This window comes from Notamacropus eugenii, chromosome 3, assembly GCF_028372415.1.
Source record: "Notamacropus eugenii isolate mMacEug1 chromosome 3, mMacEug1.pri_v2, whole genome shotgun sequence".
Classification (NCBI taxonomy): domain Eukaryota; kingdom Metazoa; phylum Chordata; class Mammalia; order Diprotodontia; family Macropodidae; genus Notamacropus; species Notamacropus eugenii.
The window spans coordinates 16,868,413-16,893,178 of NC_092874.1; the positions used below are offsets into that span (position 1 = coordinate 16,868,413).

Here is a 24,766-nt window from a genome sequence, read left to right on the forward strand (position 1 = left end):
CAATAATGAAGGCATTAAATTACCAGGTCAGAGGCCCCAATTCACAAAGAAATAATCTCAGTTTATTATTTCTAATCTTATTAAGTTAGAAAATAGTCCTAAGATGTAGTGTCAGCCTGAAATGGTTGAGGTATCGATTGCAAGAAGCCAGCTCTCATGGATAATTCAAGGGGCCTGATTTCATTTAATTTCTATAATTTTTAAAATAGGCCAACAAAATTTCTAGGTAGCAAATAATCCTAAATTATTCTTATAAATAATGTAGACGTCTTATCAGATTTGCTTAGCCTTCATCAGTTCTGCACTATGTATTATGGATTAGGGAAAAGTATTATTTTTAATCCTGTTTTCTTAATCCCTAGTGTCTTCTTTAAGGCAAATAAACCTTCTAAAAATGTATTACAATTAAAAATGAATTAATTAATACAGAAATCCTCGATGTACACGGCTTGCGCATTACTGATGACAGCGGTCATTTCTTTGCAGTATGGTCATGTCTTTAGTGGGTTCAGTGCCTACTATGTGCAATGAACTGCACTGTCCCCCAGCCCCTGGGCTTCTGAGGCCCTACATAGAAGGTTATTCCCATTGTAAATGTATTTACCAACAGCTTGTTGGAAAATATGTTGTTTTTTTCCAGGCCAGACAATAAAGGAAGTCCCATTCTCTTGAATCACTTGACTTCTTCTCTCCAATTTCTCTCTTTAAGCCTTTAGTTTAGGTTCAGCCTGTAGAGGGAACAGAAAGGATAAAGTGTGGGACTCAAAGTCAAGAAGACATGCATTGGAATCTTGCCTCTGACACTTACTAGCTGTGTGGCCAAGACAGTGTGGAATGGCAGAATGGTAGGTGGAGACTTAGAGACAAGAAGACCCAGGTTTAAATCTGCCCTCAGAAATTTGATAACTGTCTTAGCCTGGTCAAGTCTCTCTGTACCTCAGTTTCCTCATCTGCAAAATGAGGGAGATGGATTAAATGACCTCTAGAGTCCCTTCTAATGGATGGAAGGGGAGCTCAGAAACCATCTAGTCCAAATTTTTCATTTTACTGATAAGAAAACTGAGGCCCACACACAGAAATCAACTTGTCCAATGTCCACCGAGTAGCAAGTGTCTGGGGAGAGATTTGAACCCAAGTTTCCCTGCTTCCGGGTCTAGTCCTGTAACCCTAGATCACACTGCCTCAGCCACATAGCTAGTAGGTATCAGTGGCAGGATTTGAACCCAGGTCTTAGGATTCCAGAGTCAGCATATTTTCCACACCAGACCTTTCAATTTCAGTTTCCTGTTCTCCATGATCCCTCACAGTGAATGCTGTTATGAGGCTCAGTTATACATAAAGTGTTTCGAAAACTGGCAGATTTTATTCCCTGGGGCATTTTACTGAGCTGTCTACTTAAAGAAACAATATGGTAAAGAATACATCAGAGGGCCTTTGTTCAAATCCCCCTTCTTGCTCGTATTACCTCTCTGTCCTTGGGCAACCCACCTTAACTCCATGGGCCTCACTTTTCTTATCTGTAAAATAAGGGGCTTGGACTAGATTAAATCTATGATCCCATAATAACCCTCCCAGCAATAAATAGGTTCCTTGGGGACTTGACTGTTCTGTTTTTGTCTTTCTAACCTCAGAGCCCAGCAGAGTGCCTGGAAAGTAGTATGAATAAATGTTAGTAAGCATAAATGTTTTTTCAATGGATGTGGGTGGCCCCTCAAGCCAAGGTGTCTCACGAAGAAGCTGCCAATCTTAGAGGGGAGGTTTGTGCACTGCCACACTTCTTTGTTGCTGGGATTCTTCCCCACATCGACTTACACCAGTGGGGTGTGTGACTACCCAACCAGTAGAAGCCAACAGGCTGATCCTAAGCTGATCTCTGGGAATCTTCCTCTTGAGACATCTCTCCACCCTGCCTGGCATTCTCCTTTCCTAGTTTGTCAATGAAAGCATTGGATTTTCCCATCCTTCTCTGTGTCTAGGGCTTTCCACAACAGGCAACCTGCTTTTCCTCAATTAGTGCAACTTAAGTGACCAGCTCAAAATGGAGGCTCACCACCTCCAAGAATGTTTCCCAAGCAGGATATTTATTAGCTCAGAAGACATGTGTGGACACAGCATGTTATTTTGTGACTGGTTGCGCCCAAATAATGACCACAATAAATCAGACCTCATTATGGTGGGAGGGAGAGTGGGACAGCCATGGGCTGAGTAATGAGGCCAGATTTAATAACCTTGGAGCTTTCTCCACATGTTGGTGGGAAGTGAGGGAAGGTCTCATGGATCCAAATGCTTTGGGATGGTTACAACTGGTGGCCCAAGCATATGTGGGAGGTTGGGAATGAGCCTGGCTGGGAGCTTGGCACGTAATAAGCATTTAATAAATGCTTATTCATTCGTCCACTTGGGCACCCAGAGTGACTTCCAACTTAGAGTGACAACAATCAACAAGTGTTTTGTAAACACCTACTACATGCCAAGCCTGGTCCCCTAATGCCAATATAAAGAGAAAGAGCTGATAGCAACCAGCAATAAAGCAACTATTAAGTACTTGCTGTGTTCCAGGCATGGTGTTAAGTGCTAGAGATCCTTACACAAGTAAGCAAGACTGTCAGTGAGCTTCCATTATCACAGGGAAGACAACATATAAAATTGGTAGGGGGTAGGGAGAGAGAAAGTGAAGGGGGGGGGCCACATATGCCAACACAGTTTCAAAATGGCCAGAAAGTAGAGACTTGGATCTAGGTAAAATAAAGTGCAAATTCCCCTACCACAGTCCAAAATTCAGGGCTACATTTTCCAGTGGAAGGGGGGTAAGTTTGGTTTGGAAAAATATTATGATAAACTTCCATACCTCGGAGAGGAAAAGTTCACAGAATCATTGATTTAGAGCCAGAAGGGATCTTAGCAATAATCTAGACTAACCCCCTCATTTTATAGATCAGGAAACTGGGGCCCAAGGCAGGCAAGTGACTTGCCCATACTAATATACAGTTAATATGTTCCAAAATTGAGATTTGAATCTATCTACCAGAGTCAACATAAAACAGTCTTTTGACCCCCCAAAAAATTCGTATTAAGTTTGTACCTTATATTGGGGTGAACACAAGAGCAATAATTATTATCATATAGTATTATCATATTAGTAATTATAGAAATTAATAAGAATAAGAATAGAAATTAATAAGAGCAGAACTTAGAGGATTGTGCCTCGCTGGTTTTTTTTTTAAAAATCATCGCATTTTGTTTCCTGTATCTTTGATGATTTCCACAGTATTTCGCTTCATCAATATGCTATGGTTTGACTTTTTTGAAATTTTACATATAATATGTCACGTAAGCCAGGCAGGTATCAATGGACTTTGATCTGCATCATTGAAGGGAACTCTTGAATTTGTGGGATAGCCAAACATCCAAGAATTAAGTATATTTTTATAGGAAAAATATATGAATGTGAAGGTTCTCTGAGTCCAAAGGCAAAACTCTTGCCATGACAGATCACCATTGCTAACCTAGAAAACAGGAAACTTCCACAGCAAGAAAAGCCAGGTTCCCTCGGCAAACATTATGCCATCCTCAGAAAGATCACGCCTACTAGAGTCACAGCTGGGACTCTGGAAGCCCAGGTGTCCCTGCGAGAGTACAATGCCTACTGTGGGCCAGACCCTCTTCCACTTCCCGGGCATGGGGCCATAACATAGGGCCTTGACCTTTGCCCCTGGACTTCTTGCTCTTCAGAGCTGTCTGTCACATCTACCTATGATTTGTGGTCTTAATTCTTCATGCATGGCCTCTCCCATTGATTACCTAGCATCATTAGTTGGGACTGTCCTGTACGGAAGTCAGTGGGGAGATCAATTTTAACCATATGATCTAAAAAAATTCTGCTCTTACAGCATCCAGAAGCCAGAATCTTTTATCTTCTGCTTTCTGAATCATAAATCTTTGATTGTGGGGAGCAAGGAGTGGCACCGAAGAGGAATCAGTTGAAGAACTCTGAAAGAAGAGATGCAACTGGTGATGACGATGGGCAAGATCTCTGACCTTCCTCGATTGCCCAGCAGCTCACAGGAGCTCTGTCAATGTACCTCACACACGTCACCCCTTCCTGTCCCCATCCTCCACTTCATCATTATTGCCTTTCAAAATTATTATTGTCATCCACACACCACGGGAAACAATGCGTGTAAAGGACTTTGCAAACCCTAGATGCTTTACACCTAACAGGAGTTCCCATCATCATTAAGACCTGCTAGAGCCAAGGCTCTGTTGGCATGATCTTTGAGAATCCCAGATGAGCCCCACAGTGCCAGGAAACATTAGTACAGGGAGACCAGGGCAGCCTATTGAAGTAGATAGTGGGTCAGATCACGGCTCCTGGAGCAGAACTTTTCCTAGTTATGAGGAGACTATCCTTGCAGCCTCATTGGATATCCTTTATTAAGCACCTCCGCTCAGGTAGATCCTTCTCTCAAAGAATCGAGAGTTGTAACGGGCTGGAGAAATCATAGGATCCTGGGTCTGGAGTTGGAAGAAGCCTCAGAAGTCAGCTGATCCAATGCTCCCATTTTGTGGATGGGAAAACCCAGGGAGTCCCAATGAAGAAAAATGCCTCATTCCAAGGCCATGTGGTTGGGGAACAAGAGCCATGCCTTGAACCCAAGCAAGAGTGGACTAGATAGAGCCTTCTCATACCAGCTCAGGAAAGCTGATTTAAAAATTTACCATGTGAGCCTTTACATCCCAAAGTCAACAGGCATTGCAAATCGAAGCTCGATTTACCATTTTGTGGATTATCTAGACTTGAGAAATTGATGGAGAAAATATTAAAGAATGCTAAAAATTAAACTTAAAGTGTGTTGTGCATGTGATCTTTGTCATTGTTACTCTTGGAGGACCGATGGTTAAGTATTTTCCAGCATCCCCCAAACCCAGGTCACCTGACCCCAAACTCAGCACCAATCATTTCTTGCATGCAAGATTTCATGACCCCATCTGGGATGTTGTTGGCAAGGATACTGGAGTCGTTTGCCATTTCCTTTTCCAGCTCATTTTATAGATGAGGAAACTGAGGCAGAGTTAAGTGACTAGGAAGTGTCCTGGTCAGATTTGAACTCACAGAGTCTTCCTAACTCCAGGCCCAGCACTCTTTGCATCATGGCACCACCTAGCTGTCCCATACCATTTCTACCATCTCATGGCCTCTGAATTTTCTCAGGAAGTATTGATAGGATTTAGCTTAGAAACGCCCCTAGACTGTCCCTAGGCAAGTTCTTCCATCCTCCAGAGCCAGGCTCCTCTACTCCAGCAAAGGTCCAAATGTGCCTCAGGGTTTTTGTCTATATCCAACTCTCACTCCATTAAAAAGTTAGATTCCTGTTACTTACCGTGGATGTATTTGTCAAGTTTTCCCTAGGCACCAAAATTGCTTGTTTGAAGGGTATGGAATTAAGTCACTTAAAAGAAATTAACTCTTCAGAAGGAAAAAGTGTCTAGACTGACTATTTAACTTTGAGCCTTGCCAACGCCAGAAGGATTACCCTCTGTAAGAGGGAACCCAGACCATAGACTCCTAACTAGAAGAGCCAACTCAAGCTAAGTTCACAGCTTATTTCTGGGACAAGTCCAGAGTTTTAGAAGAACAGTACTTAATAATAGTTGAGGATTATGCTTAGATGTCTGTATTTTTCAAACCTTTTCCATTTTCCATTTCATCTCATGAGTCTTATAGCACTTAATCTAATCAAACACTGTGGTTTGGGGGTCGTTTCTTGTATTGTTAAAGAAAAGGTTTTCTTGTGATGGAGATCTATCCTTTCTGGCTTCTCTGTTTTCAGCACCTGGAGTAAGTACCCTAACCTGACCCCACACTGGGACAAACCACCCAAATTTCAATTCTAGCTCCATACAGGAACCAAAGAAAGTCTTTGACTTGCAAATTCAACTCTATTTCAATGGGGGGAAAACGTCATCCCAGCTAAGAAATCTATTTGTTTAGGATTATTGTTATTTGTGACCTTGGGAAGGTGATGCCTTGACTTACAAGTGGACATGAAGGGAGTGTTCACAAAGACTCACTTTCCCATGGGGCCACTCAAGCTTTTCATTTCCTTGATCCCTTCGGCCTCTTCCCAGAAACATTACAGACCTCAGCAGGATCTTTTTTTTTTTCAAGGTTTTATCCATCATGTGATTTCTCTGTCCACTGCCAGACACTATTGGAAATATTCCACTTATCAGTCAATTAATTAAGAGTTTAATATGTGCAAGGGTTATGAAGTAAAATTTGTCCCTGCCCTGATGGGGAAGACATGTATGGGCATGGAGAGAGAGAGAGAGAGAGAGAGAGAGAGAGAGAGAGAGAGAGAGAGAGAGAGAGAGAGAGAGAAGGGGAAATACATATATATATGTATGTATATACACACACACACACAAGAATAAAACACATATGGAATGCATACAACATCATCACGGGACAGAGAGCTCTGTCAGCTAGGGAGGCTGGGTGTGCTTTCATGCAGAAGTTGGAATGGAACCTGGGTTGATTCTTAAGGGAACTCAGGGGATTCCAAGAAGCGACAGTGAGTGAGCAGGGAGCATATCCTAGATGTGGGAAAGAGTCAGGACAAACTCCCAGACACAGAAGATGGAAGGTCCTGTGTGCAAAATAGCCAGGAAGATGAGATAAGAGAGAGTCCAAGGTAAGGGGGAATGATTGGATGGATTTACAAGTAGGTCTCTGTTAACGTCCTCCTTTGTCCCACCTCTTCTCCTTAGCACCCTGCACAGGTACTGCCCTGGCAGATATTTGGAGATAAATAACCTTTGTGAGGCTTGGAAGATGACTCTATCTGAGGGGACTTGGAGAGAAAAGCTGATTATGGCTACTCCTTGCCTTTGGCCCATCTTTCTTGGATTTCTGACTTCCTGGCAGGGGAATTCCAAATCCTTTCCATGAGAAGGTACTCTTGAGAAATGGCACGAAGGGAAAGAACATGACAAAATGAATTATGGGGAAGTCATAATTTCTTGCTCCTCTTAACATGACTTACAAAGTCTGAAACAATTATGAAGTCTCTGCTCTCCCTGGGAAGTTTCTGGAAGTCAATGGCAGTCCCAGCATCATTCTACTGTCTCTCAAGTACACTCTGAGCACACAGTTGGATATAGTAGCCCTGATAGCCTGGCTGCCTCATTCATTGCCTTCTCCAACAATTCTGAAGCATCAAAGGAAGGTTCTTTCAGACCCTCAAGGAAGAAACAGCTTCCTGGTGTCATCCTCCTTTGTCAACAGCTGGGACACATCAGTCAAGGTGTGTGGTGAAAACCCAGGTGGTCCCTGCCTGGATAAATCTAGAAAGCAGATATCACTGGAAGGTTCCTCCTGAGGAAGAACCCTTTGGGAGGTAGAGAACTCACTAAGCTTCCAGGCACCAAGGTTCTGGGAGTAATTTCATTTGTATGGCAACTCTTGGAGCACTTCTCCCAATGGTTCTTTGTCTTCTTTACTTTCTATGAATGCTAAAGGTTGGGTAGATTTGGCTATCCTTCATTCTGACCTGCTATCTTGAAGGGAGAAGTCATAGTCCTATGGAGAGCAGCCCTCCAGGGTTTGTGGGAATAGCAGAGAGAACACATGAAAGCCTCTTCCTCCTCTTCCTTCCAACTTCCATGGGAGGGAATGGGTCTCAGCAGGTCCCCTCTACTCCTATATCACATGAACCAAGGAAGGGTCTGTGGGGGCATGAATACTGTGAGCCCCACTCCAACCCCAGAGTCATAGCAACATAAGATCAGAAATGAAGAACTGGAAAGGACCTCAGACATCATCAAGTCTTTATTTGACAAGCCTCGGAAGATTGTGTGATGTCCTTAGGATCAGAGCAGCTAATCCACATCCGAGGTAGGTTTAAATACCTCTTAAAGACCTACTAAGAAGCATCACCTAGAAGCTGCTGCTATCAAGAAAAAGGATTTCCTCTCTCTCAATCCCAGAATGAAGGAGGCAGGAGCAGAGAAGGCATGGCAGAGGGTCCTATGGAGTACCCACCTTCCAGCCCACCAGGAGAGATCTGCCTTAGTGTGTCCATGAAAGGAATGCTATAGATAGGATGGTGCATGTCTCCAAGGACATCACCAAAGACATCAGGGATGTCAAAGCTTCTGGGAGCATTAAAAATATGGAGTCAACGACAAAACAAATCACAGGACAATAACTCAAAAGAACTTGGAAATCATGGCTAATCCAACCCCCTCATTTGATACAGGGAGACACTGTGGCACACAGAGAGACTATAACTTGTGAAAGGTCACCAGGATCATGAGTTGGGGTTTTCTCACTCCAAACCCAGTCTTACTTCCAATACACCAAATTGCTAGCTACCAAAATCTTTTTAAAAGGTTTCCAAGATAAGCACACTAATGCATCATGGGTGGGGCTGTAAATTGGTCCAACCATTCTGGAAGGCCATTTGGAATTCAGCAAATAAAGTAACTGAAAGACCCATACCCTTTGACCCAGAAATTTCTCTTCTAGATACATACCCCAAAGAGGTCATTGACAAAAAGAAAAGGGCCGTACAAATCAAAATATTTCTAGCTACATTTTTTTGTGGTAGTAAAGAACTGGAGACAGAGTCAATGATCATTGTTTGGGGAATGATCAAATAAGTCATGGTACATGAATATAATGGAATACATAAGGAAGGATGAATATGGTGAAGATAGAGAAACGTAGAAAGACCAACATGCACAGATGCAGAGTGGAGTGAACAGAACCAGGAAACAACATACAGAATGACCCATGTTGTTAGTGGAAAGACCTTCATCTATGAAACAGCTGAAAATAAGCACTGCAAAGTTTAAAAGAACAACGTTGGCCCAAAGAAGAAATGTGGGAAGACGTCTGCTTCTTTGCAGATTTTAGGGGTTCGGCAATATTGCACGTCAAATTTTTTTGATGTATTGATTGGTTTTACTGAATTTTTCCCTTCTAGTCTTCTTTTTTTAAGATAAAATATTTTGTTATAAAATGTGCATACCCTCTGACCCAGAAATATCGCTTCTAAGACTGTATCCCCAAGAGATCATAAAAATGGGAAAGGGCCCCACGTGTACAAAAATATTTATAGCTGCACTCTTTGTGGTAGCCAAAAACTGGAAATCAAGGGAATGCCCATCAATTGGTGAATGACTGAATAAATTCTGGCATGTAAATGTAATGGAATACTATTGTGCTATAAGGAATGATGAACAAGAAGACTTCAGAGAGGCGTGGAAAGACTTATATGACCTGATGCTGAGTGAAAGGAGCAGAACCAGGAGAACTTTGTACACAGCAACGACCACAGTGTGCGAGGAATTTTTCTGGCAGACTTAGTACTTCGTTGCAATGCAAGGACTTAAATAATTCCCAGTGGTCTCTTAAGGCAAAAGGCCTTCCACATCCAGAGAAAGAGCTATGGAATTTGATCGCGGAATGAAGCAGATCATTTTCTTTTGTGTTCAGTTTTGGTTTATTTTATTTTTTCTCCCATTCATTTTAACTCTCCTATGCAACATGACTAAGGTGAAAATATATTTAATAGGAATTTATGTGTAGAACCTATATAAAATTGTATGCTGTCTCAGGGAGGGAATGGGGAGGTTAAGGGGTAGAGGGGGAGGGATGGGAAAAATCTAAAATATATCAAAGTGATTGTAGAACACTGAAAACAAATAAAATAATAATAAAAAATAAAATAAAATATTTTGTCATAAGGGATAACTTTGTGGAGGAGCAAGGAAGGAGAAGAAAATATACAAAAGAAAATGAAGGCAACATAAAAATAAAACATGAAGACAATTTGTTTGAAATAATATAACCCCCAGCAAAGGGATTTCTTTCATTCCTATGCTTCGTGATTCCATCACTTATCAGTCACTGCTCCATCCTGCCTGATTTCTTTATCTAGTTTATCAAGATCCTTCCTAAACCAGGGTCCTCCGAGCTGACCCCAAGATTCTAGATGGAGAATTGGGGCACAACAGAGAGGAACTGTAACCTAGAGAGTCATCCTGATGAGACCCATTATACTAGAACCAAAATGGAGAACTAGAATGCATGGTGCCCCTAGGAGGTAGATTTGGGCACAATTTTTGGAAAGACTTCCTAACAATTAGACAACCAAAAATGGATTGGGCTGTCTAAAGAGGTAGCCAACTCCCAGGAAATCAAGATTGCACTTATCATATCTGAGCCCAGAAGGCAGAATCAGGAGGCAAGTGAAGGCTGGGTGACCATGAACCTCTGAGGTCCCTCTTACTACTGAGACTCTAAGACAGGAAAACCTGAAATTGAGAACTTTTGAAATAGTTGGTACTCCCCTATGCCCCATGAAACTGAACTGCTTTTAACTACTGGCTTATTTCCTAATTAAAAAAGCCTCGAGCTTAAATTTTGATTGTAGTTCATTTTGATTTATGGCAGATGAAAGACCCCTGAACAAACATCATTCCTATTGTTACAACGTGGTTGGCTAAACCAACTGGCATTATGGAAATTTCTGTTTTAGATCCTCCAGTCATCCAAGTTCAAGGAAGCATGTACACCCTCATTATCCCTTTTCTCATTTATAGGTCTTTGGTGAGCATCTAGTGTGTCCATAATGCCAGTTGGTTTGACACTCTCCTCTCTCTGATCCCCACAGGCTCCAGTTCACAGTCTATGGTACAAGCAGCATTTAGAAGACTACCTTGTTTATGTCACAACCATTTTGTCATGTTCAGCTCTGGGCCTCAAAAGGCTGCAAAGAGGGACATGGAGCACAAGGGAGAGAGTGATGCTGAGCCTTTGAGGATCAGGAGAGCTCCAAATCACAAAGCATTGAGAATCAGAAGGTTCTTTCCAGCCAACTACCAATCCATGTTTGAAAAAGAGTCCTCTGTGCATTGTGCCCAACAAGGGCATGTCCATTCTTCACTTGAAGACCTCTAATGAGGGGGTGTCTACCACCTCCCCAGCAGCTCACCCTACTTTTGGACAGTTCTGATGGTTAGGGAGATGTCCCTGACATCAGGCTCAAATCTGCCTATTTGCATCTCAAATTTATTTCTCCTAATTCTGTTCTCTGGGGCTAAAAAGAAAGAACCACCTTCAAGTACTTGAAGACAGCTATCATGGCCTGCCTGACACTTCCCATTCTCCAAACCAAACATCCTCAGTTCCTTCAGTCCACCATCACATAGCAGAAATAGCTGGCCTTCACCTGGCTGCTAGGTCTCTAGAACCAACAGGAATGGGAACATTTCCATCTTTGGTACCTGTATTGTAGTGGAAAGGGCCTTGGATTAAGATTCAAGGACAAGAAACTAAATCCGGGATAGCCTACTTACTCCCTGTGTGACCTTGGCCTAGTCCTCTGACCTCTGTGGGCCTCAGTTTCCCCATCTGTAAATGAGGGAATAGGATCATAAGAACTATTCCAGCTGTAAATGTCACTTTCCCCTTCCTCTCCAACTACTAGTTCCCCCTCTCACTAATTACTTTATTTTTCCTATTAATACTCTCAGCACAATGTCTGGTGCTTAAGAATTCTTAATTCTTAAAAATAAATTATTGTTGACATGAATAATGGACTTTATATCTACTTATATGAGGACATGTTCCTCTCCTGAGAGGATATGAATTGCTTGAAGACAGGAGCCGTCTTCGTTGTCTTCTTGTATCCTCAGCCCCTAGCGCATAGTAGGTGCTTCGTAAATACTTGTTGATTGATGATAATCTGAAGTTGAAACTCTGGATTATGACCAGATCAGGACTGCACCTTTCCATCTTTCTACCTGTGTGACTTAGGACACTCATTTTCTGTGATGTCTCAGTTTCCTCATCTGTAAAATGAGGGATGAGATGAGCTCAAAGGTCCCTCCCAGTTTTAAGTCAATGATTGTCCTCTGCTCCTATGACCTTCTCTAATTTAGATCCTAAAATTGCTGTAGCCCTGAATGCCAGGACTCTCTGCACCTGGAGGAATTTTGCAAGGGGCAACACTGGCGGGCAGCAGGAGCTGTGTTTGCCTTTTTAAAATACTTTGACCACTTGGCAGGGGAGCAAATAAAACTCCACAACAGCCTCCCTGCACCAGGGCAGGCCAGGGACACCAGGAGGTGACTGCCATGCCTGGTGGCCATTAACATACAGCAAATTGAGGTATTGTCGTTTTATCTGGTACCAGAAAAACTCTCAACAAAGAGAAAAAAAAAGGAAAGAGGGAAAGAAAGGAAAGAAAGGAGGGGGCGAGGGAGGACGCAGGAGCCCCACCGTCTCATTTTTAACAAGGACCAGCTGAAAAATGAGGGTAAGCAGAGCACAAACCATCCCCACGTCTGCCCATTCATTTCCTGGCCCCGAAGAAAAAAAAGGAGGGAGGTGGGGGGAGAAAACCTCTTGTTTCCTCTCAGGCAGGCCAAACATGGCAAGGCACCAAGGGAATTCGGAGCCGAATCAATCGCACTTGTTACTAACTGAGCTTTCTTTTTACCCTTCTATTACCAAGGGCTGGATACTCAGCTGCAAGCAATTAGAATGAAGAGTTACTGAGTAATGGCTTCCAGCCTGCTCCATGATGGGGCATTAATTGAAAGGGACAATTTAAGAGTTTAGGCCATGTAAATGCATTTCTTACTCTGTCAAATTGAGAAATTTTTGGATGCAGCAGGGCTGAAATGTTCAGAACTGGGAACCCCTCTGCCCTCCATGCAAAGCCAACCCTCCCAGTGGGCTTCCCTTCCTTCTGAGCAAATCAAAGCTAGGGAGGAAGACATGGGAAGCTGGGCTTTTGTTTTTCATCTAGGAATCAAAACTACGCCAATTAGTTGAGGCAGGCTTGCTCTCTCCTCTCTCTCTTCCTTACTCTCTCTCTCTCTCTCCCCCCCTCCCTCCCTCTGTCTGTCTCTCTGTGTCTCTGTCTCTCTTCCTTCCTCTCTCTCTCTCTCTCTCTCTCTCTCTCTCTCTCTCTCTCTCTCTCTCTCTCTCTCTCTCTCACACACACACACACACACACACACACACACACACACACACACACACACACACACACACACACACACACACACACACACACACACACACACACACACACACATAGCATCAGGTAGTGGAAAAAAGACCTGACATTGCAGCCAGCATAGGGTCGAGTGGTTCAAAATTTCCAAAGCACATTACACTTCGTAGAAAGAAAGAAAGTTGTATTTGAGGTCAAATGACCTGAGCTGAAATCTTACCTTTCTGACATTTAGTGGCTGTGTGACTATGGTCAAGTAATTTCAATTCTCTGACCCTCAGCTTCCTCATCTATAAAATGGGGCCAATGATACCCTGAAGACCTACCCCACAATATTGAACTGAGGCTCAAATAACATAATAGATGTTCATGAGAACGTAGATTTAGAATGGGCAGAGACCTCAGGGGCCACTTTTTCTAATCCCCTCATTTTACAGAGGAAGAAAGTGACGTCTATGTGGTCTATGGCATCAGAGCTGGAATTTGAATCCAGATCCCCTGACTCTTTACCTTCTGCCAAGTGTTATGTTTGTTAACTTTGAAACACTTTACAGATATCGGGGATTATCCTGATCTGCTTGGCTGCTGATTTACTGTGCCACAATGGAGCAAACCAAATGAACTCCCAGGGTGACCAGGGACAGACTCTCCAAGCCCAGCCAACTCTGAGGCCATGTCAGAAGACTTGAGCTTTTAACAGAATGTATTTCAGTTTCCCCAAACTGCATGAAATCATAACCATTTTGCAAGAAAATGCGCTGGTCTTGTAAAGTGCTTGAGTGTTCTATAGGACATTCAGGTCTACTGAGTCACCTGAGAAGCAGATCACTCCCCCAGAGGAAGAGGCCTTCCCTTCATTCCCTCTGAGGCTACCCTCCACTGAGGCTGGAAATCCCTTGGATATAGGAGACTATTTGCATGTTAATTAGATTAATTAGACTGTGGGAGTCTTGAGAGCAGGGTCTATGTTTCTCCCTTTCTTTTCTTGGCTCAGTGCCTGGCACATAGTGTGTACCTGATAAATGCTTGTTCACCAGCTGATTGACATTTTTCCAATGGGTTTTCAGGCTTGTTTGCAGGTATTTATTCTGGCCTCACCTTTTCCTCTGCTAACAAAGATACCCCACCAGTTTTGTAACCTTGTAAAGCACAGATGGGATCATCCCCAGTCAACTAGCAGCAGGTCCAGTGGATGGAACACCAGACCTGGGGTCAGGAAGTGCTAATCATGGGTGATCCTGGGGAAGTCACCTAACTTTTCTCAGCCTCAGTTTCCTTATCAGCAAATAGGGATAATAATAGTACAAACATCAAAGAGTTATGGTGAGGATTAAATCAGATAATCCTTGTAAAGCACTTACTGTTAATAAGTACACTTAGCAATGAATTCTTTGGCCACAGCAACATGGCAGGGATTGAAATGTGAGCAGACAGGATTCAGAAGCAAGCCACCGCTGTTGGAAAGGATAGAAATACCTTCTGCCCCTGTTTTTAAGAGACCTGAAATTTTTATTTTTAATTTAAATTTTAAAAATTTAATTTTCATTTTTAAAATTATTTTTATGGCTATTTTATTAATTTAATTTTTAATAAAATTTCGTTGCTCTTCCTTTACTTTCACATTACTTGAATTTCTCCCTGGATCACCACTCCTCCTCACCAAGAAGGGATTCCTTTGCCTGCCTCTCTTCCTTGCCATCTGCCCTCTGCACTCTCTCTTCCAGGCTGGTGCTGAGCAACGTTAGTGACCCAAACCAAGCCCTGGGAAGGATGGGGAGGTGGGAGTCCTCAGGGGGCTTAGGGTTCAACTTCCTTATTTTACAGATGAGGATACTGAGTCACAAAAAGGTGAAGTCAAACACATGACAAAGTAAGTGACCCAGGAGGGATTTGAATCCAGGTCCTCTGACTGAATCCCAACTCCCTTTCCACCGAACTATTCTGTCTCTAATCTGCAGAAGAACTGAAATTTGAACCCAGTACTCTTTCTACTATGCTATGAGGACTAGGTACAGTCATCAAGGAGGAAGAAACTACCCTAATCTCTATGCATTGGGAAAGTTCTCAGTTCTTTATTAACACAAGACAAACTTTCCTTCCTCATCTGTCTTTCCATAGAACCATGTGATGAATCTAGCCCGGATGTTTCCTTTCTCCACCAGACATTCTCACCTAACTAGAGTGGCTGGAAGTCCGATGGCTTGTGATTAAGGCACCAAAGCTGATAAGGTCCTGGGTGATCTTTCAGAACATCCCAAAGTGAAGTCAAAGTTTCATCAAGAAATGTCCCCAGCTGTCACATTGACTGTAACTAAAATGCTTGGTGTCAAAAACAAAATATCTCCAAAAGTGGGTAATTGTTTTGTATCAGTCTTATGCATTCTCAGGCAATGAACTGATCTAAATTCACCCTTAAAAGAAAATCCAAAGAAAGCTAGAGGAAATCACACGCCACAGGGCATATGTGACAGGCAAGATTTGTACTAAGTTGAGTGCTCTGCAGAACAGCCTACTGGGCACAGGAAGACCTCATCCCAGTTATACTTCCAACACAAACTGCCTGGTGACCCTCCGCAAATCCCTCAGACTCTCAATACTCAATAACAGTGGTGTCAGACTCAAATAAAAACAGATCCCTGCTGGCACCAGATTAGAAAACCACAGATTAACATTATCTATGCTGTGTTGTATTTTTATTTACTTTGTCAAATATTCCTTACTGACATTTTAATCCAGTTCAGGCACACCCAGTAGTGTGGCAGGTCACATGTTTGATTCCTCCACTCTACATCACTCTCTAAAACTGTAAATTGCAGAGAAAAATGGCAGTCTGCTTCTACAGAGGATGATTCTTCCTTTGAATGCTCCCTATGCCAATAAACACAAATGTACAATCCTCATCACCTACACACAATCCCAAGGAATGGTGGGATAGAGCCTTGGCAGACCCAGGATGTCACTGCATCACACCCAGAAAACCCAGTAAAGCCCTTTCAAGTGCAAGAAAAGCTCACAGGATCCAGTCAGGGTTTAAGGTCTTTCCCTCCCTTCTGTGGTCCCCTCAGTGTTCAGTTTTTTAAGTCATGTTATTTAAAGCAGAAATTATGCCAAGGAGGTACAAAGCCTACTTACTTCTTCCTAGAATGGGAGAGGGGGAGAGGCTGCTTGGAATAGGTGAAAACAGAAAGCTTGGGAGATTGATCACCTATGCAGGAGTTGAGGATGAAAGGGGGATGGTTCTCATATAGTTATTTCATTTTTCACAAAAGGCAAGAATACTACAATATCCACAGGATCAGAGATGAAGACCCAGAAGGCACATTAGACGCCATCTAGTCCATTTTACAGATGGGGAAACTGAGGCCCAAGGAGGAAAAGTCACTTGTCCAAGGTCACACAGATCAAGAGTGTCTGAGGTGTGATTCAGAGTATCTTAGCCTGGCACATAATAAGTGTTTAATAACTTCTCATCTCTATCCATCACAAATTTAGAGCGAGAAGAGACCTCAATGCTGATCTTGTCCAACCCCTCTCAAATTACAGAGGGGGAAACTGAGGCAAACAGGTTGAAGTAACTAGCCCAGGGTCACATATCTAGTATCTGAGGTCAGATTTGAACTCAGGAAGATGAGCCTTCCTGACGCCAGGTCCCATGCTCTATCCACCACAGCACCCCCTAGCTGCCCCATTCTTTCCACTATGCCATGCTAAATTAGGCAGCTTCTTACCTGTGATTGTGTTAACAAATTGGGTTCTATCGTTACCCAGCCAAAGGAGCAGCATTATGGTGATGAGTAGTCACCTGGCTTTTCATGCCTCTGCCATTTCCAGGAGAAGCCAAACACTGGGATAAATGGGGAGAACTGCTTCTGGTCAGGGTCAAGTGCTTCTGTTACAGCAGGTAGTATGGACAAAACAGATGAGAAAAAGCTGGAAGAACATGGCAAGTGTTCTTCTTTCTCCATTCTCCTCAGATTCCCCAGGTGCAGAGTTTCTCTACAGGGGAAAATGATCTATGTTGGAAAGATGGTGTGCAGCACAGATTTAGATGAGGTTTTCTGAAAGGAAGGTTGGGGGTTCAGACCTTGACTCCACTGGAATTGAAAACAAATTGGAACTGGAATCAAGAATCTGAGACAGCTGAGTGGTACCACAGATGGAGTCCTGAACTTAGAGGCAGGAAACCCTGAGTCTGAAAGCTGACCAGCCCCCTTTCTAGCTGTGTGACCCTGGGCAAGTCTCTTAGAACCGCCTTAGTTTCCCCAACTGTAAAATGGAAACAATGACAGCACCTAAATCACAGAGCTGTTGTGAGAAACAAATAAAATAACATACAAAGTGCTCATCAAACCTTAGTGACATTTAGATGTAGAAAGAGAGAGAGAGGGAGGAAAGATAGAGAGACAGGGGGAGAGAGAAAGAGAGAGACAGAGAGAGAAGAGAGAAACAAGAGACAGAGGAAGAGAGAGAAAAGAGAAAGAGAGGGAGGGAGGAAAGGGGAGAGATAGAGAGAGAGAGAAAGAGAGAGACAGACAGCAAGAGGAAGAGAAAGAAAAAGAAAGAGGAAGACAGACAGGGAGAGGGAGGGAGGAGAGAGAGAGAGACGGGGAAAGAGAGAGAAAAAGAGAGAGGGAGAACTTTAAGGTTTGAAGAATTTTTTACATTACCTCATTTAATGATTAGACATACAATATACACATCGTATATTTATAGTATATAGGGCTTTATCTACATAAGCTTCTTCATTTGATATGTATTTATGAATGTGTCATTTTCCAGATGAGAAGACTGAGGCCCAGAAACATCCAATGAGTCTGACTGGCCCAAGGTCACACAGAGAGCAGAGCCTGGACTCCACCCTAGGTCTTGGCTCCCCAAAGGCAGAGCCTTTCTCATGCCCCCACACCATCTCTCTTTCCTGCATTTTCCATGACTATCTGGCAAAATGCTGCTTATTTCCATGTTTATCAGGCACCTCTTAGAAGATCCAGCTGCAGATTTCTAGGAGGGATTAGCAAATTCTTCCAAAATGAAAATCCTGCCTCATTACACAGGATTACCTTTCTATTTTGTACAGATCATTAAAGAAAAAGCATAGAGCAGTGTTCTGTCCAGGAAACCTCGAAAGGCTGCGTTTTCTCAAATACTTTTTCTATGGGGTTTTCCTCTTCCTTTCAATCAGACCAAGATTTGTTTACAGCCAGGACTTAATTAAGAATGCTGGCAAGGAGGATCTGGAGACCCCAGGATCTTTTTCCCCCTGTTGTTCGTTTATTGGTTTAATTTTCCCCGAAAGTAAAAAGACACTTTGAAATGTAACATGCCATTAGGTGATGTGTTCCTACACAGTGCAGACGCCGGCTTCTGATGGCTTCCAGGGCTGCTTCAGCTCACAGACCGGACCCACGGCCACTTGCTTCCCCTTGGTCTGATTAACAGCCAGGATAAACAAGCAGCCGACCAGAACAGTGCCCAGTCCTCAGCCTGGAGCCAGCTGCCAACAATGTCTAGAAGTGACAGTTTGACGCCCGACATCTTGAGTTGGAGAGAAGAGGCCACACCTCATCCCAGAGCTGTCAACAGAAGAAGAGGGTCTATTTTCAATAATCTCACTCAGAAGACTGGGGGAGGCAGGCAGGACTGCAGAGGTAAAATATTCATAAAATGGCTTTGTAACATGGGAAGAGGTCAAACGGCAGATTTGTTTTAAGATGGAATTTTAATATGGCCAAAGTGGTAGGAAACAACTCTTTGTCCTTGGGCCATCTAGGATGGATCATCAAGCAGGCCCTCGAGTTCATTTACTTTAATTCAACAATATTTAGCACCTACTATGTGCCAGGAACTGTGGTAAGCACTAGGGATACAAAGACAGGAACAAAATAAACCATACCCTCAGGAAACTTACATTGTACTGGTAGAAATGGAATATACATGTATAAGTAAATAAACAATAAACATTTATTCAATGCTTCCTATGCGTCTAACATCGAGCTGGATTCTGGTGATACAATGACAAAAATTAGCCAGTTCCTGCCTTCATTTAGAAGCTTATGATCTATCAAGAGGAATGAGGAAGGGAGAGGGTAACATGAAAAGAGGGGATTTGGACAGGGAAGGTACTAGCACCCACAAAGAAATAAAATGTATACACAGTGATTCCGAGGAATAGGGCCCAGGCCTCACAGGAAGGACAGTTTATTCACTATGGAACAGGAAGTTCAGAGAGCACAATGGAAGTTTAGAGAAAAGAGTTATGAGAACCCAGAAAGGTTGGGGTTAATATGGCAGAATTTGAGGAAGTGGTGGCCAGGGCAGGGGGTTCACAGGGGAACCACAGGGGAGCAGAGCTCATCATGCCCTTCAAAGTAGCCATGGTAATAACAATTTCATTCCTGTCATATAACTAGGCTTAATGCTATCCATAGAGCCATCCATAAGTAGAAGGGGCTCCTTCAGGAGGTAGTGACTTCCTCCGAGACAGAGGTCTTAAGCAAGGCTTGGATAAACATTCAATGAATATGTTACGTGTTACATATTCTTACTCATTAGATTATAAGTTCCTTGAGGCTAAGGGCTTGTCTTTCGCCTCTGTTTGTATCTCCAATACTCAGTAGCATACCTGGCATGTTGTAGGGGCTTAATAAATAAATGCTTGTTGACTGATGGACAGGGGATTCTTTCTCTGATGACTTGGATAAATGGCCATTAAGGTCACCTTCCAACTCTGAGATTCTGGAAAAGCTAAAACCCTTCTCCTTGGAAGATATGTGGAAGATTCTCTGTACGATAAACAACTTAACCATGCCTTTTGTCAAAAATAGTGAGAGTCTTTGGGGAAGAGGGGAAAGCTCTCCAATAAAACCCCTCTTTCTATGGAGTCCATATTGAGCACATATTCATTTTCCCTACTCTACAGAGCATATGTGTATGTTCTAATATGTACTCAATGTGTGTGGAATGTCAGGGACTATGGGAAAAGAGGTGTTTTGTTGGAGAGTCTCCCCTAAAAAACCCTCATTACTTTCAGCAAAAAACTTTAGACCCATCACATAATGGAAAATTCAAGGTCATCATTTTAAATTAGACTTCTCTACTATTTTTTTAAATCTAAGGAGAAAAAATGACTCTCCTCCCAAGCTAGTGTGGTTGTTTTTTCTGGCTTGGTCCACCATTACACAGCTGTTTGTGGGGGAACCAGGGTTGTCTGACACCCACCTCTCACCCGACATAAGACCCTTTTCTTGCTTCTTCTTAAAACTTGAAGGATGGTCTTGGCACTAGCCAATGAGTGAGGGTCAAGCCCTCATTGAAGTATCTTCCCTTTGATGCTGTTCTCAAGTCTTCTTGTCCTCTAGAGTCAAAAGAGATTCCATGGTATTAACATCCTAGGACTAACCTAATGCCTTAGGTTGATTCTGTCATTGGTGTGAGCTAATATTGTTAAAGGATCCTCAATATGGAGCTGGAAGAAACCTTAGCTTAGAGACCCAGTCCAACCCATTCATTTTACAGATGAGGAAACTGAGGCCAAAGAATGTGAAGCCATTTGCCCAAATCCACACAAGGAGTAAGCAGTAGAAGACAAATCCAACACTAGGAGTGCAGTATTCCCCACTGTCCCACGCCATGGACTTTGAGGGCTCCTTTCTTGTCGTCCGCCATCTTCTTAGGATGGCCAAGCACTCTCGAGATTTCCTAGCCATTGTCATCTCCAAACACCTCCATGTTGTATTGTCATGAGAGGAAGTTATGCTCATCAGTGAAGAGTTAGATAAGTTAGAAGTTACACATAACTGCTCAGATCCTCTATTTCGATGACAAGCTTATTGAGGACAGGGATTGTCTTTGTATCCCCAGCTCTTAGCACAGTGGTAGGTGCTTTATTGAACTGAACTCAGATGATGCCCTGTGACATGGAGGTAGCCTTGGTTTGCAAAGACCAAGGGAAAAGGAGACAAGCTGTTCCCAATGCTACCATATGTGGGTCCAAGTCCTACCTGCTAGGCATCCAGTTAACTTTGCAGGTGTGTTTTACAAGACTCTCCATTAAGTTTTATCCAGACTTGCTGTGGGCTGCTCCCACAGCTCAGAGTACCATGATGGAAGGGGCATTGGCTTTGAAGGAAGGAGATCTGGGTTCATGGTCCACCTGTGTCACTAGCTACTTGTGTAGCCCTGGACAAATCATTCAGTGTCTCAGAATCTCTGTGAAATGAGGGAAGGTGGAGGAGGTGCCCTTTCAACCCTAGACCTAGGTCTAATCCCCATCCTAAAAATAAAGCAGGGGTTCTGGAGCATACATTTTCTTAATGAGTTTTGAGGGTTGACTTGCAAGTCAACAGGTGAGCAGGGTTTGAACTTGAGTGTTCCTGAGTCCTGCTTACTTTCCACTTTACCCAGTGCTAGAAACGCAACAGGATGTTTCAGACGATAAACCATGACCACATTTAGAGAAGCAAGGTACTTTTTACCTGAGACTCTGGCCCCAGGTGGGACCAAAAAGGCCTAAGTCTTCCTCCCCTGGCAGTGCAGTGGATTCTGGGAAACAAGAATTAGTTTCCATTTCCAATGGTTTTCATCCGTTGAAAGGAGCCTGGGCTCCTACACAATCTGCTGTGTCCCTATGGCACAGGATGATGTTTGTACAGCACAAAGTGATTTGCAGGATTGGGCGTGGGGGTACAGTGTCTTCAGAAAAGCTGGGAAAAGCTGCAGAGGGGAGCCCTTCATCCCCCCGGTGGCCTTTTGTAGTCTCCAGCCTGTCAGGAGATGGGCCGATTCGGGGATCCGGGTGGAGGCATGGATGAGAAGACCGAAGGTATGTTGGCTGGATTTCTTGGCAGGATGCTCCTACCTAGAGCAGATGCAAAGCCCGGGCCTCTTGTAAACACCAGACCAGAGGGAGGGGGAGCCCTCCAGGGATGCTCATCCTTTATTCGCAGATCAAAGCACACGCCAGGAGGACAGTTCCGAGGAACAGAATGTTCATCCTAGGACGTCCAAGGCCCAGGGAAAGATATTTGAGGGGGCCGGAATGGCCGCCAGCCTCGTTTGGCCTGGGAGCGAATTTGCTCCGGCACACAAGCGTCAGAGCAGGCCAGCAGCTGTTGACTCTCCTGGGGAGCGCCAGGGTCCCTCCAGGCATGGAAAAGGAAGGGGCACATCTGCACTGCAGGTCAGCCTCTGAATCCCAGCCGACCCAATTGACTCTGCCTATCTGCTCCCAGTGAGCCTGGGAGGCCGCCCAAGGGCAGCAGAAAGAGAATGACCCGAGAGCCAGGAGCCTCCTAGATCTGCCACCAACCACGGGTGGGTCACACCCATGGCCCTGGCTTAAGCGGGCCTCTGCCAGGCAGGGCATGAGATCTCAGGTTCATAGACCTAGAACTGGCCCGGCCCTCATTCTGCAGAAGAGGAGGCATGGGGGTTCGGAAGTGACTTATCCAAGGCCACCCAGGGGTAGGACAGGAACCAAGGTGGGGTTTACATCCAGGTCCTCTGACGCAAGGGCCAGGGCCTACTCTTTCCCGTTCTACATGGTTTCATCCATTTAGAGCTGAGAAGAATCAAGCCCACTTTATAGACAAGGAAATTGAGGCCCAAAGAGGGAATAAATCTGTAGAAGCTTTAAGGTTCAGGGAGATGAGAACAAGCCCAAGGTCACTCAGCAGTAAGTGGGACCTCTGGCTTCAACTCCAATTAATTTTTCACTTAATGCTTCTGAGCATCAAATCTGGAAAACAGGAGTAGAAATAGGTGTATTAGCTACCTCCCAGGATATCTGTAAGGAAAGCACTCGGTTCTGAGGCAGCTAGGGGAAACCAGAATGCACAGAGCATTCGACCTGAAGTCAGAAAGACCTGAATCCAAATCTAGCCTCAGATACTTACTAACTTTGTAATCCTGGGAAAGTCACTTGACCTCTGTCTGCCTCAGTTTCCTTGAATGTATAATGGGGATTATAATAGCACCTACTTCACAGGTTTGTTGTGGGGATCAAATGAGATGTTTGTACCTAGCACATAGTAGGTGCTTAATAAATGCTTGCTCCAATCTCCCTGAACCTTAAAGCATTACACAGATATTATATACTACAGTGGAAAGAACCTTAGGAGCATCTAGTCCAATTCCCTCATTTTACAAATGAGGAAACTGAATTACCAAAGGTTGCACCCAATAAGACATGGCCAGGGTTTGAACAAAAGACCACAGACTCCCAAACAAGCGCTCTTCCTCCCCACCTTTCCCACCATGATGGGATGTTCCTCAGTTCCCCTCAGTTCTAGTAGGGGGAGCCTATAGGGTGGTAAAGCTAGCAGAAACCCAGAGAGGGGAACCAAGCTCAACTACTTCTTCATCCACATGCAAAGCATTTGGACACCCATGAAATCAGGGGCTTGGGGATCCACATATACACAGCTATTTTTGAAAGGGAGTGGGGGGGTGGGAAGCAAATTGGAAATATTCCCAAATGAAACATCTGCAGGCAGAGAAGATGACGACATGGTTTAACGCTGGGGAATGACTTTCTCCCTTCTTCTTGGGAAACATCTGGGGTGTTATCTTCTCCATCCCCTTCTCCCCTATCCCAACGTTCACTCCCCCCCTCAGAAAAAGGACTGTTGACTGACTATCCTTAGAGAAAAACTGAACCACCTGTGAGTCAGATAAGGTGAACTCAACATTCTCAGCTGAGGTTCCTTTGGAAAGTTGATCTTTTTTCTTGAAGAGGGGGGTTTCTTTCCTTTTTTCTTTTTTCCATTGGAGCAGGATTTGGTCTGTGGAAGTCATGTCTGTCTGATACATATCCTTCCACCTCCCCAAAACGCCTCGAGTTGGAAGGGACTTTAGGAAGCCGCTGGTCCAGGCTCTGACAGTGAGGTAGCTGACAGCTCACAGCACCCAAGCCAGGAGGTTATTGGTCCAGCTTTGTACTGACTTTCAGGAAAGGAGATTTAGCTGCTCCCCTCCACATAACGTGGCAAGGTTTGACAGCCCCTCTCTGTGTCTCCCCAAAGCCTGTCTTGTTATCTTACATCTATTTCCTCTGTTTCTGTCCTCTTGGAAAATGGAACACAGCTGGGAAAGCACCTACTATGACATCATGTGTCTGGTGGTCTAATAATCCTAACAATGCCAGCAACAGTAATAATTCTATAGCACTGAGAAGACTACTTTATACATCTGGGAGGTGTAGACCCTGGGAGGCAGATGCTGTTATTATCCCTATTTTACTGAAAAGGACACTGAGGCTGACCCAAGTTGTGACTTGCCCAGGGTCTCATGGATAGTGTTGGAGATAGCATTTGAGTTCAGCTACGTGGCACAGTTCAGGGAACATTAGCTTCAAATGGGAAGCCACAAAATGCCTTGAGTTAGAGGTGTGAAGGGCAGGGCCATGTTTGGCAGGAATAATCGTTCTCTTAATTGGCATGGTTTCCACCCAAAATGTTCATCTTCTGTGGCCTCAAAACCAGACGAAGAGGCAAGTCATAGTCCCATTTTCCTAGCCTATCTCAGGCAAAATGGCCCTTCTAGTCTCCTTTGTAGTGGCCTTCCTTCCTTGCTCAACATGCTGAGTTTGTAATCAGAGAAGAGAAGTTCAGCTTCTGCTAATTATAACCCATGTGACCTTGCACAGGCCATTTCAAGTCTCTAGCCTTCAGTTTTTTCATCCAAAAAATGAGTATTTTTATAATGACTACATAGAATGACTACACAGTCTTAGC

The 24,766-nt window shown here is 43.7% G+C and overlaps 1 long non-coding RNA gene across 1 annotated transcript; it reads right to left on the reverse strand.

The window, feature by feature from the left end:
- Nucleotides 1-18,283: 18,283 nt before the first annotated feature.
- LOC140532464 (uncharacterized) lies at nucleotides 18,284-24,115 on the reverse strand. Its single transcript, XR_011976524.1, has 3 exons — nucleotides 23,694-24,115; nucleotides 20,253-20,388; nucleotides 18,284-18,607 (listed from the first exon to the last, which is right to left on the reverse strand). It is a non-coding gene; the product is annotated as an uncharacterized lncRNA (long non-coding RNA).
- Nucleotides 24,116-24,766: the final 651 nt, after the last annotated feature.